General features: G+C 39.7%; 1 protein-coding gene across 14 annotated transcripts in view; it reads left to right on the top strand.

The window, feature by feature from the left end:
• The window catches only part of PALLD (palladin, cytoskeletal associated protein), a 199,175-nt gene that overhangs the window by 123,992 nt on the left and 56,626 nt on the right, over positions 1–18,557 (top strand). Inside the window, exon 1 of one of the 14 annotated variants that reach the window (XM_065061370.1) lies at positions 7,830–7,987. The exons of 8 other annotated variants lie outside the window; for them this stretch is intronic. The gene's annotated coding sequence lies outside the window, so the exon portion shown is untranslated. Of the gene's footprint in view, positions 1–7,829; positions 7,988–18,557 lie in introns of those variants that run through there. 5 more of the 14 variants (XM_021297372.2, XM_065061371.1, XM_065061372.1 and 2 more) reach the window with 5 other exon arrangements.

Below are 18,557 nucleotides of genomic sequence, written 5' to 3'. Positions count from 1 at the left end.
AAAATGCAGTGACCAGCAGGGCTAATTTTTTTAAGTGTTCTTCCTTGCTGTTGATTTTACATATGCATGTACATTTAGACTGTAAGTTCTTTCTTATGAGGTACCTGACATGCTACTAAAACCAAGTATCAAGCTACAGTAATAACAGTAAGCAAATTTCACCAACTTCTAGCAGGTAAGCTGCCCTTCATAATACTACTTGAAAGAGTTTAGGGGTATTTTGGGAGTAAAATTAGTCCCACTTGCTTTCTTCAGGTAGCATAGCACAATAGTCACTTTTTTTCTAAAATAGGTAGCCCTGCTGAGTGATTCCTTTCCCTCTGCAGAAAGCACCAGTTAAATCCCCAAAGGACACGCTGCAACCTGTTCCAAAGAACCATGAAAAACATGACAAGAATCTGTGAGTTTTTACACCGGAACCTTATAAACTTCATTTTCCTTTGTCTCGTTGCCAGCGCTTCGCACGGGCTGCCGCGGCAGCTTTCAGAAGCGGTGCGGCTCAGGAAACCCACCCCGGCTCGGCCCGTTTGAAGGCTGCGAAGGGGGGTCGGAGGAGGAAGGCGAAGGAGCTTGGCGGCGGTTCCCGGGGGGTTCCCCGCGACCCGGCCCGCAGAGCCCCCGGCTGCCGCAGCGCGGCCCTGGGCGGGCTCCGCCCCGCCGGCGCCCGGGGAAGCTGCTCCTTACATGGGCATGGCCGCCGCTCGCCCGGGGCCCGGGCGGGGTGTCCCGCTGGAGCCAGGCCGCGGCCCAGCCGGCGGTGGGGCGGGGGGGTTCAGCCAGACAAAGAACAGTCCCGGCAACCAAATAAGGAAGTTCGAGCTGGAGGATTTCAGAATAGGAGCAGGGGGAAGGCGGGGAGTCAGTCTTTTCTGCTGGAAGCGGCTTTCTGCTGTTCACAGAGAAGTGGTAAATACAGGGGATCAAGGCTCACGAACTTGTCGTTAGCCTTCTGTAATCTGCTGCCAGCAAAGCTGAAGAACTCAAGCTGTATTTGTCATATTTTCTCATGTTTCTGAAGGCTCTTTATAGATCTTTGTTTATAAAGGAGGGGTCTTTGGCAGGCCCCTTTGGTTAGCAGCCTGAAGACAAATGAACTTTCCTCTGCCAGGCGAAGAAATCCCGTTGTACATTATTCAAGCGTTATGAAAACACTTTATGAAATTTTGTCCGCTAAGTTTTCATCAGAACACTGCAGAAGTTCATCTAGAAAGGGTACATATGCACCCCTGAGAGACTGAGGTGTCTCTGCAGTTGAAAACTGTAGTGGAGAGAAAAGAAAGAAAATGAGTACTGAAAAGCATCCTGACAATTCTGACAGAAAAGCATTTCATATGACAAAATGACTTGGTGGAAAATTTTTCTGGTATATCAAAAATGCAAGTAAACTACTGGTTTAAACATAGGTATGGAATTCATCCCCTGCAGTCCTAATCCCGTGTCTTGGGACTTTTTTCACCCCCCCTACTTACATGGGCTGGATTTAAAAGGCCTTATTCCTGGTGGGAAAAGACACACACCATTCCCCTTTTCACTTCAGGCTTACTCAAAGGAGGAAGAATCAACACAACAGAAATATTCAGTAGATGCAGGAGCAGCTGTGATCTCTGCTGGCTGTGTGAAAGTTAGAACAGAGAAAACTAAATAGCTGTGGGCACAAACTTCAGCAGTAACGTATAACATACTGGCCTGGTTTGCTCTGGTTTCAAAATGTTAGCAACAGAATGTCTTCTGGATTTACAGCCTTTATAGCAAACAATTACATGCACTATGAGCTTGACATCCTGATGAAAGGAAGTAAATGATGCCTGGATCTTGAAATTGTGACCAGATCAGCTCATAACCAGCTACTGAAAAACATTTTGAATATTGTGGGGAAGCCTGACTCAGAAGAAACAGCTCCTTTATCTTTCCTGACAGGCCTTCCAACTACAGCAGCTGTAAGTTACTAAAGTGTAACTAATTGAAAGATACAACACACTTGTTATTACCGTATCAGCAGTATTAAAGAAGAGAATGTAGCGTTGAGATTTGAGTCCAGAGCTGGGAAGGACTTAAGGGTGACATTCAAATTGCTGTAACTACCTGTGACTTTATGTAAGCCTCCTAACAATTCAAGCATCTGAAATGGAGGTACACCTGTCATAGATCCATGGTGATGCTTGCAAACTGATTTCAATATCACAGCTGAAGAGTGTTATGCCAATTTTACTATAAAGTAGAAACCATAGATACAATATTAACAAAAGCACAGAGGAGAAACCTTAGGCAAGGTTATTTTGCTCTTGATCCCAACACAATATTACAGGTGTCTTTGTAATTTATTTCAGGAATAAGAAATTGATAATCTGTGAACAGTGGTAGAGTGAGGTAGGACAACAGTGCAAGGAAAACCTGTAAGAGTTGGGAAAATAATACAGGGCAGAACCAGCTGCACAGCTTGGGAGAGAAAAGGAGTTGGACAAAAATTTACAAAATAGTTCTCCTTTGTGACATTAGTGAAACTGGGAGTTTAACATGGGTCAAGGTCCTTTTGAGTCTGAGGAGTGAGTTGTTTTCCAGGTTAAATTTTGCTATATTGAATGTAGCTATTTTCAGAGCTCATACGCTTTGTTCCATAAGTAGTTGTTCAGACCAGGAAAATCTGGATTACTCTTGGTCAAAACAGACAAAGAATGTTGGTACCAAAGTACCCAGGTACTTTAAGGAAACCATTGGGATATGTGACTTCTCTATGTGCTGCTTGTTCAACCATCAGTGTTCTCGTTCCTTGTTAGAAAGTGCCTATATAGTAGAGCCATGGTTTTTCTCCATGCTATCATAGGAGTTGCACAGTAGCCATTAGGCTTAATCAATATGATTTAAACAACTTTGTACCCTGAAGACTTTTGCTGCTTTAGTCCAAAAGGTGAAGTAATTAGTATTATAACAAAGACTTAAGCATGGGTCACTTGATCACCATTGATATACACACGTGTGTGTTTGCATACATGTCCATTAAAATGCTAATTGCCTTCTTATGAAAATTGTCTCAGCAATAGAAACTTCTAATTTTTGTTTTCCTCTATGTATAATTAGAAGTTTGATAACTTCATTTCATTTATTTTTGTTGAATCACATTTTAATAGATCATAGAATTTACAATATGGTTTGCTTTCAAATGTTGGCTTTAGCTATGGTTCCCTCTGTGTAAAACACATGATTTTGATGGTGTGTGTTGGCAGAATTGAAAGTGATGGGAAATGTTTGCTTAAATAACCTTTCTTGTAACAAACACCTGATCCTTCATTTTCCAGAAGTGCTAAGAAAAACAAATGCCGCAAACAACTTGGTACTTCTAGCCCAGGCACTGGGAATTTCACTGAAAGGAAATAATACCAAACAAAGCAATTTGCAGTTGGGACCTCAGTGTCTGCCAGCAGCAGCAAAGTTGGATAGTGTGGGATGCTTGTAATATGGGATTCAAGATACTTTGGAAATAGTGCTGATGCTTTGGGCTGGTGGATGTTTAGCAAGTGCGATTTTAAAGGTACAGTTAGTCCCTTTTGTTTTTAGGAAAACATCATTTTACATGCTGACCTTCTAAAGAAATCTCAAACTCCGATGCACTCCAAGAAAATTAATGTCCTGTGCCTGGTTTAGTAATCCCCATTCAAAGCTTTTAAGGGCTGTCAAGGGGCCTGGAGCACAAGTCTCATGAGGAGCGGCTGAGGGAACTGGGGCTGTTTAGCCTGGAGAAAAGGAGGCTGAAAGGAGACCTTATTGCTGTCTACAGCTACCTGAAAGGAGGTTGTAGCATGGAGGGGCTTGGTCTCTTCTCCCAAGTAGTAAGTGACAGGACAAGACGACATGGCCTCAAGTTGCTCCAGGGGAGGTTTAGATTGGATATTAGGAAAAAATTCTTCATGGAAAGGGTTGTCGGGCATTGGAACAGGCTGCCCAGGGAAGTGGTGGAGTCACCATCCCTGGAGGTGTTTAAAAGGTGCTTAGACGAGGTTCTTAGGAACATGGTTTAATGTTGGAGTTAGGTTAGGTTATGGTTGGACTCGATAGTCCTGAGGTTCTCTTCCAACTGAAAGAATTCTATGATTCTAAGCACAGTATGGAAGGGGATGTAATTTTATGGAGAGGTTTTTTTGTTGCTTTAAATAAAAATTTGAAAATCCACAATATTTGGCATGTTAATGCTTATTATGTGTAGCTAGTGTAAAGGAATGTGTTTCCTTTATGTAATAAAAGTAGGGAGATTGCTGTATTTGGATTAATAAATCATTTATTTCAGTCAGCTGCATATGAATTGATTTGAAAGCTTGTAAACCCTTTCAGTTCCTTCTTCTAGTCCTTCAGTGTCGATGTCACTGCCATTTCCATCTGAGCTTAATGTTGTTTGAACTGTAATATGATGCAAAGCTCCATTGTGGCTAGCTGGATACTACTTGTGTTTATTTACAGGCATGCCTATATTCTTGAATTAATTTCCAGTTTTTAAGACCAAAAGGATCTTGTGTCATGTGTCTCCCAAATGTAGAACACATCATTTGAATCTCAATCACAACTTCTTCCTAGATCTTGGAATTTTGTTTTTGTTTTCTTTTTGAAAAACATCCTGGTTTGATTTAAGGAATTTGAGAGGTCTGGTCTTAACTAGCATGGTCAGAATTGTACACTCTAGTGTAGCTTTTAATATCTTTGTTATTCACCAGCTAGAATGCTAAAATGTTGCATATCATAATGAAGAAAAAAAAACAACTAGGCAAATAAAAGAAATTAAATAGAAGTTCATAACTGTTTGTAGTATAGTAGCACTTGGAAGCTATCTGTTGTGGATCATAATGCATGTACACCCTATTAAAATACTTTTTTTTTATTGAAGATACACTGCAAGCCAAACAGTTGCATTTAAATACTACAAATTATTCTGTCATAGTTTAAGAACTTGACAGGCTCTGTCAAGAAGTCCATTGAGTTGTTTTATCTTAATTTGTTCTCTCTCAGATTGCTGAGGATGTAGTTATTTCATGTAAGGTTTTCTCCCTGCATTTTCAACTTTATTTTCCTGAAATAATACTTTTAGTTTTCTCACTTCAATCAATACTGGTTTCATTTTATTTAGAGGGTAGTATAAAAACTGAAGATTCTCAAAGTTTGAATGAATGCTAGCAAAAAACCCCTTCATATGACTTCAGGAAGTTTGGTGTTTGTCTGTTTTGCTAGTGGCATTTACCATTACCTCCATTACTTCACAGAAATAAATTGTTGGGGGTTTTGTTGCATTTTTCCAAAAACTGTTGTTATAATTGTAATTACATTATAAATATTTCATTTAAATATTAGGACTTTATGGGACTTGTATACAATTGTCTTTCTACATGTAAATTGGTTTCCATCATTTTAGTTTGCCAGTCATGCTGTCCATACAGTTAGAAACCCTTTAAACTAGAAACGAATGTTCCTGGAGGTGGAATGATAAGCAAAGTTGTTTACAAGAAAGAATCACAGATCATATTAAGATTTAAGTAAAGCATATGGTTTTGTTTCCTTTGTCTTTGGATCTTTATTTCACATTGTGCCTCATGTTTGGTTCCCAGTAAGTTGAGCTTCATTTTCACTTTCCATGCCCAGTTACGCTTGTGGAATCACAGTGAAACCAGTGTCTTGAACTAAGTTGATGTGCACAAGCTGTCTTTTTGCTTTCATCTTCCATCCCCATGAAGTGAACACGAGCATACATGCATGGACATAAAATTCTTCTCCAAAATTCTTGGAACATATGTGCAAAATATGTGCAATGTGTGAGCTGCGACAGAAGAAAATGTCAGAGAACTCAGTTTTCTTTACTGCAATATTAACTCTGTTATAATCAAATACAAAGGAGAAGGTGTGGTTAAGAGAAGTGAAGTCCAGGTACTGTTTTTCTGTAACTGGCTTTTCCTACCATACATCAGTCTGTTCTTTGTTGTGTGTGTGTTAGATTATCTGCAGCTATTACTGGCTGAACTGCGGATAAAATACTATCCTCGACAAGCATGCTTACCCATAATTATATAGAGGCCTGATTAGTGATGAGTGATACTGTTTTTATCTTTGTACTGTCTTAATAGTATGTGTATGAGCTACCATGCTTCTTCCCCATAGTCATGTACCAGAACTGGAAACAGAGGTAGTGCAGTGCCAGTCTTCTCGCTGCCAGGGTCTGGCATGTCACTTTCTGTTCTAGCAATGGGGAGATGCTTTATTGCACTCTCTCTTTTCCCTAGTTGGCAGCATTCCTCTGTTCTCCCTGTTACATTCTGGAGTGACTGAGTGATGTGGAGTTCTGAGTCCTAAAGAGGGCTGCATGGTGAAAAAGGGTGAAGGGGGTTGAGGAAGCAGTTTCAGTGCCACCTTGTTCTGCATTGTCCACTGTAGAATCAAATTTCTCAGGTACAGGTCTTGCTCATCTTGGGGGTTTATAGAAGTTGGAGGAAAATAATTATGATGATGTTCTCGTGTAAACCAAATGGATTCCAGTCATCCAGAGCTGGACTCAAATACACACTGATTGGAAAGAGGAGCTGAAAGAAGAAAGGGGAGCACCCTTTCAGCTGCTCTAAAATATATTAAGCATTATCCAGGATGTTTAGTAGCGGTGAGATAAAAGGCAGCGTGTTTGTACACTTCTTTTTGCCATCCATGTTGTAGAAAATTCAAGTGATAACACTGCTCACTTCTGTGGACTAAGCATGGATTTGAGAATAGAGGCTGTGTAGATGTATCTTTTGAGATTGTCTGCCTCATTTTGGGCAGATGTTTAAGTAGATGTTACTAATGATTAGTTGAGTTCTATGATTACTTAAAAACTGATACTGGAATGTAATCTGTAAGAAAGCCCTTGATCCAGACCAAGGGGGCTGTAGTAGGAAGGGTAGGAACTAACAACAGAAATCTGTTCTTCGGTCTTCATCTCATTATGGAAAAGGGAAAAAAAGAAAAATGAATCTCTACCTTCAAATGATGCCCTTAGTGGAATGTACAGTAGTAATTATTGTATTTGCAGTAAGTGTTTGACAGACTGGTTTTGTGTAATTAGACTGCAAAATAGCATGTAACATACAGTAACATACAGTAAACATTCTCTGAACTCTGATGCTGTTGTTTGACAGGTGAAGAATATGCAGGACATCGTTTATAAAACAGGTGACTGAAGTGTGCAATATGGCGATATGGTTTTTCTGGAAAAAGTTTAAAATTCAGTTTAACCCAAATACTCAGGGATTTGGTAGTGATGACTAGTGGCATAAGTATTATTTAAAAAAACAAGTATTTAAAAGCTTAGCAGAATAGTTTGAGACATCATTTCCACAGTTCTCCATTAAAACATGTAGGCATCCCACCTGTCTGTCACGCAGACAAAAATGATATGAAAATAATGCAAACTTTTCCTGCGCAGAAAAGCTAACAAAAACTCTCGTGGCAACACTTTGGTGCAGCTGTATGGCAATATGGAAGAGCCTAGGATGTTTCCTCCAGTCTCCAGGCAGCTGCAGCATCTGCTTCTGCTTGAGCAGACATTTCTCAAGCTTTTCTACTGGCTATGGATGCCGAGTTCCCGGAGGGAAGCAAGTGAACTTCCAGCATGGGACACGAACCATTGTTTGGCAAAAAGTGTGTCAAAAAGTCCCAGTTCTTGAGAGTAATTAAGACTCAAGAGAAAGACCATGCCGATGGCGATTCGCTGCGGGAAACCCCCACTTCCCCGCCGTTCCAGCAGCCTGGTACCGCCTCTCGCAGGCACCGGGGGGCCCGGGGTGACGGCGGGACTCTTAACGTGAAGCCGCCGGAGCGGCCGCGCCGGCGGGGGCTGAGGCAGAGCCCGGGCCCGCCCCGCCCCATATAGCGCCGGTACCTGCGGCCGCCGCGCCGCTCCGCCCCGCTCCCGCCGCCGGACTCCCGCGTCTGCTCAACACTTACGCTCGGGTATGTGATAACTGCCCGCCTGAACCTTGCCGAGGTAAGATGGCAGGATGCTTGCATGAGTTCTGACGTGACGTGTCTTCTTCTGAGGACGCGAACGCACGGCAGAAGGGGCGATGGAAGGCGAGAGGTCGAGGCAGATGAAACCTTGCTGTAGTCGGATCGGGCTGACGCCGTTTCTGTCGAGTATTTGGGTTTTTTTTTGCGCGGCTCTTTCTTGCCCTTTCAGTTTGCCACATCGCCTGTAGTTGCGTTCGAGTTTGGCTGATGCACTTTATTTGCCGACCGTAGCCAAATCCTTGGTGTTTCCAGAGACAGAGAGGATGCTGTTGTGGCGGGAGAGGCTGTGTGCACCTCTGTAGCTCAAGACTTCCTAGATCAGTTGTTAGTTTGTGAGTAAGTGTGACAGAGTAGTAAAACATGAGTGCTTTTGCAGCCTTCTTTGTAGGAGACTTCTGTAGGAACCCAGAGATACTCCTGGATGGAAAGAGAGTTGGTAATAGGCACAAGACTTGATGTTTTAGAAAACTTAATATGGCTTCTTACCAAAATCAAACAAAATATTAGGTGGGGTTTTTTTTGTCCTGTGGAATTCATTAGTCTGTAAGGAAGACATATTTGGTGACCTCGCGATGATGTGCTGCTGCAGCTTTTTTTGTCGAATGTTTATCATTGAGTGTTGAAAGGAATTTGGTGTTACTTGGTAACTTTGTAACTTACAACAGTAACGGCTTTGGAGATTTTTTTTTTTTCTTTTCCCAGTCTGTAGTAGACATTTGTTTAAATTTCAGTAGAGAAGACAAAAAAAAAAAAAAAGTGAAATTTTCCTGGCAGCAGGCACATAATTAGAAAGAAGGCTGGGAAAAGTAAGACTGACCTTCCTTATAATGATGTGTTTACAGAAACTTGGAAAGCAGAGATATGCATTGGCTATCAAAGAGTAACCAACGTCTGCTGCTGGAACATTTGGGTCAGCCTTATATTAAGGAATATGGCACAGCAGAGCATATGTCTAAAAATAGGCGTGGATACATTTGATGTTTCATTAGGCTTTGAGGTCAATAAACTCTTTTTCCATGGTATTTTGCGGCTGTGTTGAACTGAGACCATGATTCCTGGGGCCACACCTTATATTTCTGAAATTAACTCCATCACATGTGTTACATATTGTATGGAAAGTTTTATGTCCACTCACAAGTCTGTGTGCACTGAAATCCACTGGAGTTCTGGGATGGTAAAAGTTATGATGATGTTCTTAAGGAAGCTCAACAGTTTCCAGGCATCCAGAGCTTGTCTGTGATTCACAATGCATACCAGACGTAGAAGGGATTAAGATACAGAACTGATAACAAAAGGATGGAAAAAAATAATATATATAAAAAGTTAAAAGGCTCACAGCCCATGTCTGGTAATTGTATCTAAACCATTTTGCTATCAAAAAGGGAGCAATTACTTGTGAGAACAGGATTCTGAGAGAGATTCTGTTGCATCCTACTTTCAGATGGGGGACAAAACCTGAAAGAACTGTCTGTCTGTGAAATGATATTCTGGTACTAATTTTCCTGAACAGGAGGAGAAACCCCGTGGGAAAAGCTGGGGGCAAAGGGACAAGAGTTTGAATAAAATAGACTGGAGGACTGGGTAGGAGGTATGCAGATGTTCTTAGAACTTTTGAAGCTCTTAGGAATATGCAGGTAGTATTTTTTTGGAATTAAGTGTGCTATTTGGATAAAAACATTTCTGTCACTTTTGAAACAGGAGAAACCTCATAATCACAAAGTTAGAATTTACCATGTTATCATACACTGCAATCTAACATAGAAGTTTTCTTAAAATTGGAATGTTGGATGTGTGGTAAGAGTTCATTAGCAGCTGGCAGTTATATGTCACATAGCTTTTCTTGTAGCTTTGTGAGAGCCAAGCTGGTTTGTTGTTTTGTTGTTTTTTTGGTTTTTGTTTTTTTTTCAGAGGAAAACTGTTCTTAAAATTTAAAGTGTGTTTTAAGTCACAATAAGTGGCCTGATGTAACAGGATTCTATTACAGCAGTGCTTTTTAATATACATCTTTTTATGACCTCTGTTATCTTCAAATTGGTTTTCAAGTTGTTTGGTTAGTTGGTCTTTGTTTTTTTGTAAGAGCAGAACAGTTACGTATATTGTCCTGGCCAAGCTCATCTTGCTGGACGCTCATGCACCTACTGTTGTGGGCCTATTATTTTGAACTCGCCTGAGTCTACGGCTTTTTCTTTGCATAGGCTGTGTGATGATTGCAACATATAAAAATTTGCAATGTGTTATTCTACAGTAATTATTGGGCTTGTACAATTACAATTATTGTAAATTAGTTATGGAGATCTGCGGTTCCAGGCAACAGAAAGCAACTCACTATTCTCTGCACTGAAGAGTTTTTTGAGCTTATACGACAGTAGTGGAAGGCACGATAGTCTCACCTCTCCGCAAGCAGGAGGAAAGTTGCAGTTTTGTCATCCGCTTTGTGGTCTGTATGACTGCAGCAGCCATTTCTAATAGCTATGTTAGCTATGTCAGCACAGCATGCCTCCGGTTCTGTAAGGACACAGTGGTAAATGTGATGAGTAATGTTCAGCTGTTGGGCTTTGGGCATTGGAAGACAAAGGGAGTTGTCTGGCTGGATGTGACTTGTGGGATGCTGGTCAGCCCACTTACATGGAGAATTCCTTCTTTCTCTGCTGCATGGCGTTTCTTTCTATTACTCCGCTTCAAAATGATCCATGAGAGACACACCTTATTTAAACTTACATGGTTCTCAACTGGGTGAAGTAAACTGATCTGACTTGTAAAATCATGTCTTTGATGGGAAATTATTGTATTCTTCAAAGAGCAAATTAATTTCTCAACTAGCTCTACTTACAGTAGCTGGTTTGTAATTTTACTCATGCCAGCATAAATGTGGACCCATGTACCTGGGAGCAGAGAAGAGCATCATTCAGCGTGATGTGTGTATAGGATCATTTCCTTTAGATTATGAATAGTGGTAGGCACTGAACCTGAAAGATATTAGGACAAAGACCTTTGGTTTTTAAAAGCTGAGTTTCTAAGATGAAAATGTATAAATAAGGGAAGTGCATGGGCTGTAGTGAGAAGAAACTGTCTGAAAGATGAAGATAAGTATATACACTCTTAGTACATAATTTCCCTGTGAAATGTTTTATGTTACTGTCGTATGTCTCTTCATTTGATGTTTATTTTTCAAGAAAGGTGTCTTCAAGTATTTGGGGTTCTACTGGACCTTTACTGACCTGAGAAGAGTTGGTGGCCCTAAGATTTTATTTTCCCAATGAAAATTTCAGGGTTATGTAGAACGTATTCCTTACCTGATAGTCCCATATATGCTTAGAACATAATCACTGGCTGGAAATCTTTCATCCTGGGAATATTCTTTAATCAAAATATGCTTATGGAATTTTGTATTCATGAATTGCCTTCCATCTTGGAAACATTCCTGTTTTCTTAACAGATAGCCTTTCAGCACTAGATTAAGTAATAAAGTTCCCTTTGGGGTGAAGCTCCCACTCAGTAATAGCAATACCGAGCAATGATTTCATAGTGATAATGCATCAATTTGGAAGAATAAATGCATATAGAATAATTACTAACCGAGTTATAGTATGCCCAGAAGACTCATTTTAACCTCTAATTCTGCACAAAGTGAAGAGGAGAGTCTTTTGCGACCACAAGTGTCAGAACTTCCTGAAGCTTTACAGATCATTTAACATGTTGGTCTACATATAATTAAAAAAAAAAAAAAGCTATCATAACTCTCATAGAAGGAGAACCAATAATTAAGGCAGTTCTTTTTACATATGTGAAGTATAATTTCTGGATTAGCACACAAATAGAAAACTATAGAAATATTTTCCTCCACATTGCTGTCTAGACACTTAACGGGGTCCTTCTCCCGCATGCTTGAGACATTCTAGACTTTGCCAAGGCAGGAAATTTGTATTTCCTTTATTGAAGCAGAAAGTGATTGTAATTAGTGTATTGTGTATGGCACTCCCCAGTGCTTTCCCTTTCTACAAAGGGAAGGTGTTTAAGATAAACGACATTTATTTTTATATAAATAAATAAATGCAGGGGGCTCAATTTATTGCTGGGCCTTTTTCTGCCTGGTGCACCCTCGTGACATGAATATGCTTTCCCTAGTTTGTGTAGTGCACGTATCTCTCTAGGGATGATGTAAGAAATCTTTGTTTAACTTTGATTATTTTAAACCATCCTTTGGTAGCAATTATTCAGGATTCATTCCTGTCCTTCCCAGGACATTCTTCTGAGACTGGTGAATTTTATTCCTTCATGTCACCAAAAAATGTTCCTCTTGGAATTTCTCCTTGAAATGGGCTCGAGATTTTGTTTGTTACCACTTTCAGAAGATGGTCTGTATTATATGTGGTGGTCTAAAACATGGAAGAAGAAAAAAACAATTATTCTAATTCTTCTTTTTGAATAAACCCATCTTATATCACGGTTCACTATAGAATAGTTCAAACAGAAAGTGGCAATGTGTTCATACCTCAGCCTTAAAAATGTGAAAGACTTATTTTGCGAAGGGTTGAGTCTGTGTGTCAGGAGCTGCTATACTGCATTGCCGAAGTGTCCAAATTTCGGTAAATATTCTTGAAATGACACATCACATTTGTCCTTTTGGGTTTGTGTAAAGTGAAGGCTTTCTAGAGAAGGACAATTACTTGCAGACATGTACAGCAGAAATGTACAGGAAAAGATTTTTTGGTTTTCATCGTTACAGCATCGTTACATTTATTTTTCAGGCCTAAAATGTAAAAAATAGATTAACACACAAAAATCTGTTTTAGTAATGTTAATGTTTATATCAACCAACTAATGCCATCAAATTCACAGTGAAGAATGACATTCTTTTCTTATATGCTACTGTACCCATTGAGGCAACATGGTACCTGAGGTGTGCGTGTAAATAATAGGAAAACATAGGAAAATAAGTGTACAACATCAGTATTTAACTTCTTGCTTTTACAATTTAAAAAATAATCCTCACCTATGATAAAGAAGAATCCACTTCAGAGAGCAAGAGATGCATGGAAACAGCATCTGGTGGGCTGGAGAAACTTCATCAGGAGCTCCCACCTGGCTTCTAGTGAATAGAAAAAGAGTATGGAATATTGTGATTTTTGTGTGTGTGTGTGTTTCCTCTGCTACAGAATCATTTAAAAAGTATGACTCCAGTTCTCCAGCATCCCTGAATACAGAAATCTGGTTTAAATCAAGACCTGCATGTGTTACAGCAACTTTTCTCAGGAGAGTCAACCTGCTGGTTTTAGGCCAAGCTTTAAGCTGGGCTTGCTTCTACCCATTTTTGCACCTTACTCACAGCTTGGAATACTTATCCTTAAAAAAAGGATATTTTATTTCTGTAGTTGGATTTTTGTCATCTTTTTAAATGTTTACTCCGTGGCTGAATTGATTCTTCCAAATAGACTGAATCACAGTCTGAAAGTAGTCCCTAGAAGCGGAATTGTTTCTTTCCATTCTGTTTCAAAGACCATGTGCATTTGTACATGCAGATATGCATGAAATGTATGTTTCTGACTTTAAAGAACAGATAATGCAGATTGTTATGAAAGGAGATAATCAAGTCTGTGTTCATACGTATCTAATGCTGTGTGAGTATATATATGTTTGTGTGTGGCCATTCAGAGCGTAAGTAAAAATCTATATCTGACTCGTGGGGATGATTTGTTTAAAACAGCTATTAAAGTGCAAAACAATTTTAATAGCCAGCTTTGGCTAGCAGAGCAGGTTCACCAAGGCAACATAGAAAGTTTTGCATAAATGAGAGTTTCCTTGTGCAGAATCCCAGTAATGCTGTATTTCTTCCAGCCCTTACTTACTTTGGCTCTAAAATACAAAACGTTTGTTTTCAGTGTTTGAAGGTTTCAGGAGGACACCCTGATTTCTGGCTGGATTTTGCAATGCCCAAAGACCTAGTGAATTTTTTGGTACAAATGAGGCTCTGAAAACCCCAGAGGTGGTCGTAATGTTTGGTGGATGGGATATTTTCATGGACTGCGTGTGATGTGTTTCCCGTCAAAACTTTCAGGGAATTAAATGAGTTACTTGGTGTTGCGTTACTGATGGTAAGTCTGTTGCAAGATGATGCCATTTACATCTGTGCAAATCTTGGGTGCCTAAAACCAAAATTATATAAAGAAAAAGTAAAGGAAATATTGATATCCACACTGACAGAAGTACTGGTGCATAGCTACAAGTGTCTTTCAGACATTTTCATGAAGAGAGTGCCTGGGCTTCAGAAGTGTTTATCTGTATCATTCAACAGACAATCCACCAGACTCTGTATTTTGCTCTACAAGCTATGGATTCTTTCTCCACAACAAATATGTTTCCGCACCTGACACAGCCAAATTCTATTGCTTTTCCATTTGTAAACCTACTTGGTAATTTTCATAGATCTGTGATAATTCTCACAGACTTGAGTTTAATGTCTTCACCAAATCACATTTATTCTTTCACATATGACCTTTGTAGCCTGTTTTTAAAGACAGTAAATATTTTGCATACTGATTGGCTATGTTCTAGGGAGGAAGTCTTGATTTCCTATAAATCTTCAGTTTTTTCTGTCTTTATAAAAATCCAGAGACCTGTATGCAATGTAAAAAAGAGACACCTCTTCTATCACTTTCTGCAGACATATGAAATCCAATTTATAAAGTGAGACTACGGAAGTTCAAACTATATTGAAAGTACATTATGTTGTCTTATGAGATTCTAGGATGCTGCATGTGGTTTCTATTCTTTTATGTTTGGTGACTTTTGGAGTTTCTACTAGAGATTTTGAGGTTATTAATTGTTTAACATTTTCTTAAGTTGTTAATCAGGAATTTCTGGAAAATTATTGCTTCCATTTTCTACGTTATATTAAAATGCCCTCTGAACCTCTTCTTTCTTTTTTGAAAAATAAGAAAAGTATTCTAATATCAGTTGTATTTCAGGAGCATTTGTGCTCATAGGATACAGAGCTTTCAGGGGAAAAAAGCCAAGGTTGGAAGCTACTTCCATATATATGCAACTGAATTAAATGACAGTTGCATCTATGTTTGTCCGCATAGATGGAGGGGAAAAAAAGGAGTGCCTATTAACGTAAAATCAAAATTATATATTAGCATTTTCTCAAACAAAGAATGAACTTTCAGCCACTGACTCTGAGGTTAGTTCTATGGTTGTCTCTGGTCCATAAAACTCAGAAATCTGGATCTCTTGCCATGTTTCCTTTGCTCTCCCACCAACTGTATGGCTGCCGGCAGCAACCAGCTGCAAGCAACACATGAGCCTCCCTTGCAGCCCTGGCTGGAACACATTGCAGTCATCATGTCTTGATGTCAAAGATGCGTCATGTGCTACGTGGAACAGTGTGTGGTGGCACCATTCCCAGGATGGTGAAGCTCAGCACTGATCGCATGCATCACAGTGTGCCCAAGATAAAGGACCCGATTTTGATGAGTTATTCATATTAATCTTTTGGTTTGAGATTCTCAAATGCTTCCTCTATTTAATTACTTCAAATTCCTCAAAGGTTTTGTTATAGGTTGCACACTGTTTTGCATGAATTTGAAAATGTCTTTGACAAGAGTCACTTAAAAAGGGAGGCTGTGCAGCCATCCAGCATGATCTGGACAGGCTGGAGAGTTGGGCGGGGAATAACCTGATGAAATTTAACAAGGGAAAGTGTAGAGTCCTGCATCTGGGCAGGAACAACCCCAGGTTCCAGTATAGGTTGGGAAATTACATATTAGAGAGCAGTGTAGGGGAAAGGGACCTGGGGGTCTTGGTGGACAACAGGATGACCATGAGCCAGCACTGTGCCCTTGTGGCCAGGAAGGCCAGTGGCATCCTGGGGTGTATTAGAATGGGGGTGGTTAGTAGATCGAGAGAGGTTCTCCTTCCCCTCTACTCTGCCCTGGTGAGACCACATCTGGAATATTGTGTCCAGTTCTGGGCCCCTCAGTTCCAGAAGGACAGGGAATTGCTGGAGAGGGTCCAGTGCAGGGCAACAAAGATGATTAAGAGAGTGCAGCATCTCCCTTATGAAGAAAGGCTGAGGGAGCTGGGTCTCTTTAGTTTGGAGAAGAGGAGGCTAAGGGGGGACCTCATTAATGTTTATAAATATATAAAGGGTGAGTGCCATGAGGATGGAGCCAGGCTCTTCTCGGTGGCAAACAATGATAGGACAAGGGGTAATGGGCTCAAGCTGGAACACAAGAGGTTCCAGTTAAATTTGAGAAGAAACTTCTTCTCAGTGAGGGTGATGGAGCACTGGAACAGGGGGATTGTGAAGTCTCCTTCTCTGGAGACATTCAAAACCCACCTGGACATGTTCCTGTGTGACCTCACCTAGGCGTTCCTGCTCCAGCAGGGGGATTGGACTAGATGATCTTCTGAGGTCCCTTCCAATCCCAAACATACTGTGATACTGTGATTTCTCAATTAATTGCCCTTCATCTTGGAAAAACTGAGGGTTTGCTAAAACCACTGACAGAATAGTTTAAGGTTTCATATATGTTCCGTAGCTAGTAGAGGTAACTGCAACATATTTCATAGACAGGAAAGTGGTGGTAGAAGGGCTTTTCAGAACATGTGGGACATAGGAGAACATATTTCTTTAATTGATCTGAGCAGCAGTTCAGTGTTTCAGAATTTTCTTTGGATGCTCTTGGATGTAAACATTCTGGTCTAAATTAATTGTCTATGCTGTAAATTGCTGATGGTGCCTAATGTTCTTGTTATCTGTTATCGGGTCTTGCATTGTACAGACTCCTGTCACATGAATATTGCACATTGATGTGCAGATTAGCATGTTGTGGGGACAAGGACTTGTTTAAACTAAGGTGTCGTGCTTTTGGTTTAATGAAACCATTTCAGTGCCCGTTTTCAGACAATATTAGCCGTTTTTCTGCTATAATAGTATATATTGTCCTGTGTTTCTGAATAATTGCCTTTCTAATCAAACTCTCATTGAGGTACTAACTCTTCAGATTTATCTGTGGCATGTTTAGACTTTTCATTCCCCAGTAAAATTAGGATTATAGTTACTGTTGCTGATGAATTTTACACACACTGAAAACTGAAGGATAAGCTATCAGAAATGATAGTGTTGCACATCATGTTCACGCTCTGTCAAGTCAGGCTATGGCAGGGAACACAACATTATAAAAGGTGTCTCTAGAAAGTGTCAAGTTTAATTAGTTGTACCTCATTAGCTCTAAACTTGAATGTTTCTGTTCCAGAATAAGTGTATACACATAAACACTTTGGAGGATCTGTTGTGGTAGAAGTATCTGTTCTGGTATGATTCTGCCTGTAGACAAGTCCAACTGATTCTTTCATCTCTAGTTCCCTAGTCCAAAGGAAAAAGCAACATTTCTAAACTGTAATACTGTAGGATAAATTACTGCAGAAAATTAATCAAAGTGTTTGTTAAGCCATGGTTACTAAATGATACTTAGCTGGTGTTGAAGGAGATACCTTCTGTTTTGTATAAAATTTCTAGAAATTTTAAATTGTTATTCCCCTGATGCTGGTACATTTTCTTCTGAGGGTTTGTTGTGTGAGCTTTCTCAAGATTGCAATCTTATGATAGTTTTGTAGCCCAGATGCCATATTTTAATTTAAAATTAAGAATGTTTCTACAGTTCTCTGTACTGGGAAGAGTTGGTGTCTGTGTATCTTTTCTGTAGCTCAGGCAGTCAAATTATTAAGTAGCAGTAACAAAGCAAGTTTAGACAGTGTGAACCATAAAAGATGCTAAAATACGTCAATAGTACCTGAATTTGGAACTATTACAAACACGCATAGATCTCTGCAAGTTGTATATTATTGCCTTTTCCATGGTCATTTAGCTCTTGAGCTCCTGAGACATTTCTGCCATACCCCTTAATAGGAAGTTTTTTCTATTCCAGTTTTTGAGGCAGACAATGTCATTTGTTGCTGTTATTTAAATTATCTGGATTAGTATGCCATGATAAGTTGTCTCTATGCTCTGAATATTTAGTTAATATCTGGAAAAGACTACTGTGGCACCAGGCACACTGAGTTAACATCCACAAAAAATTTACATGCTCCTTTATGTATAGAGATATCTTCTGTGTGTGAAAGAGAAATTTCTGTGTTTTCACTGCTTCAGTCTGCTAATAAGGGCTGAGATGAAAGATAGTCTATTTAGACTTTGTGACAGCTTTTCCGGGAAGAGAGCAGAGATTGACTCACTGCAATCATCCTACCAAATGCTAATCAGATGTTTTCCATTTCTGTCACTACTGATTTGACTTAACTGAGGACCTGAGTGTGAAACCTTTGCATCTCCAAGTATTTCTGTGCTGTTCAAGTAAAGGCAAATTACTGAGATACTTGATTCACCTTTAAAAAAATTATTCCTAAAGCACAAACTAAACTTTGAAACAGATTATTATAATACACGGATGAACTTTTACATGTAAATTTTAAAATTTGTTTGAATGAAGTAAAATTTGTACAAAAGTTGCCTGATTTTTCAGAGCTACTAATTACTGTTGTTTCCA

This window comes from Columba livia, chromosome 4 (assembly GCF_036013475.1).
Source record: "Columba livia isolate bColLiv1 breed racing homer chromosome 4, bColLiv1.pat.W.v2, whole genome shotgun sequence".
NCBI lineage: Eukaryota > Metazoa > Chordata > Aves > Columbiformes > Columbidae > Columba > Columba livia.
Note: the sequence above shows the minus strand (reverse complement) of the source record. Positions and strands in the feature narration are given on the sequence as shown.